The 2284-nt window shown below is 44.2% G+C and overlaps 1 long non-coding RNA gene across 1 annotated transcript; it reads left to right on the plus strand.

The window, feature by feature from the left end:
• Positions 1-713: 713 nt before the first annotated feature.
• On the plus strand, positions 714-1725 carry LOC126621542 (uncharacterized). The gene is made up of 3 exons (XR_007623081.1): positions 714-853; positions 944-1317; positions 1414-1725. It is a non-coding gene; the product is annotated as an uncharacterized LOC126621542 (long non-coding RNA).
• Positions 1726-2284: the final 559 nt, after the last annotated feature.

Genomic DNA, 2284 nt, shown 5'->3' on the forward strand with positions numbered 1-2284 from the left:
TTCCTTCAATTTCGGCTACTCCTACTTTACCTCGGATATCCTCATTCCCAATCTTATCCTTTCTCGTGTGCCCACACATCCCACGAAGCATCCTCATCCCCGCTACACCCATTTTGTGTACGTGTTGATACTTCACTGCCCAACATTCTGTGCCATACAACATCGCTGGCCTTATTACCGTCCTATAAAATTTTCCCTTGAGCTCCAGTGGCCTACGACGGTCACATAACACGCCGGATGCACTCTTACGCTTCATCCATCCAGCTTGTATTCTATGGTTGAGATCTCCATCTAATTCTCCGTTCTCTTGCAAGATAGATCCTAGGTAGCGAAAACGGTCGCTTTTTGTGATCTTTGCTAGATTGCTCCGGTCATTAGTGTGGATAAGTATATAAATGGATAGAGATAGGAAAGCAAACACAAGATGTACTGGTTCACCCAGATTGGCTACGTCCACAGAATAGAGGAGTTCTCATTAATTGTGAAGGGTTTACACAAGTACATAGGTTCAAGCTCTCCTTTAGTGAGTACAAGTGAATGATTTAGTACACATGACATTACGAAATATTGTGGGAGAATGATCTCGTAATCACGAAACTTCTAAGTACCGGAGTGTGGTATCGTCTTGACTTGCCTTATCTGTCTCATAGGTAGATGTGGCATATTCTCTGGAAGTACTCTTCCTCCATCCAGGGGTGGTATCATTAACTGGTGGAGATGCACAAGGTAATGTATCAATTTCACTTGAAGCTTACTTGTAGTTTCAGGCTTGGTCAAGCGCGATACAAACCATGTAGTAAGAGTCCCCCAAGTCGCCGAGCTAGGGGATCTGCTGAAAGAGGTGACAGACAAGGTAAGCAATCAGAGCTCCAAGCAATCAGTCCCATATAAGAACTTTGATTTCGAGTTCCGGCTGATTGTTCACAATCTCCCTATCTTGCAGGCAGCATGAAGGATAAAGAGAAGAAAAATGAGAAGAGATGATATGGGATACTTTTGCTTTTGAAGAAGTAACTTTCCACATGCTTATTCTTGAACTGGGCTGGAGGGTTTTCTGGTTTCCTCCAGAGTATAAGGCCGACTGAAGAATTTGAGGGTCAAAACAAGTCCATCAAATCTAGAGTACGTTCGACCCTGTTGCTATGGGATACTTTTGCTTTTGACAGAGTAGTGGATGTATCGGCACATGTGCTGTTACGCTTGCCTCCACATGTTTCCTTGTATCCTTCTCACTTGCCCTATCTGTTCCTCAGACAGATGCGGTATCTTCCCTGGAAGCATAAGATGTTGAAGATGAGTACTCGAGAGCAATGCCAGGTAAGTAATCAGGTAAGGGGTTCCAGGCAGTCAATTCCTGACTAGAAGCTTGATTCCAAGAGCTGACTGATTGCTCTCTTTCTCCTTGTCTTGCAGGTAAGAACAAGGCCAAAGGAAAAGACAGGGAAAAAGCATGATATGGGATACTCTTGCTTTTAACCCTGATGATATGAGATATTCTTGATCTAGTATAGCTTGTTTGCAGAGGTATTATCGGGGGGAAAGAAAGCTGAATATTTTGAAAGGTTTCGTTGGGAGTGCCCTCTCAGATATGAGGAAGGGTTGAGCATTTTGGCAGGTCTGCCTGTCCGTTGGGGATGGAGGTCGACATATATAGGAGTCTCCCTAACAACAAGTAGTAATGCTATTCATTTACCCTGCTTGGTCATAGCACGGTTGTGGGAGCTGCCAGCTTCACATGTTTTAACTTTGTCAGAGCACTTTGAAAAAATGGTCTGTGGTATCTGGAAAGCTGATGTTGCGTGTGAAGGTTACAGACAAGCTTTATCCAAGGAGATCCGGCTCTTGAAGTTGGGAAAGTGGTGCCTCTTTGGTTTTCGAACAAGCAATCCTGTCGGGGATCTGGCTCTCGAGATTCGGAGAACGATGCCTCTTCAATTTTTGATAAAGCAATCCTGTTGGGGGTCTGGCTCTCGAGATTCGGAGAGCGGTGTCTCTTCAATTTTTGAGAAAGTAATCATGTTGGGAGTCTGGCTCTCGAGATTCGGAGGGCGGTGCCTCTTCGATTTTGGAGCAAGCAATCTTGTTGGGAGTGTTTTCTCGAATGTGAGTAAAGGTTGGGCATGTTTGCTAGTCTACCTTGCCACGAAGCACAGAGGTTGACACACAGGGACTTTCCAATTATCCAGCAGTGGTACTGTTCATTTACCCTTGTGGGTAATAATATGGTAGCTAGACCTTCAAAATTTATGTGTCTAAACTTTGTTAGTGCTGTTTCTTTGCTATT

This window comes from Malus sylvestris, chromosome 5 (assembly GCF_916048215.2).
Source record: "Malus sylvestris chromosome 5, drMalSylv7.2, whole genome shotgun sequence".
NCBI lineage: Eukaryota > Viridiplantae > Streptophyta > Magnoliopsida > Rosales > Rosaceae > Malus > Malus sylvestris.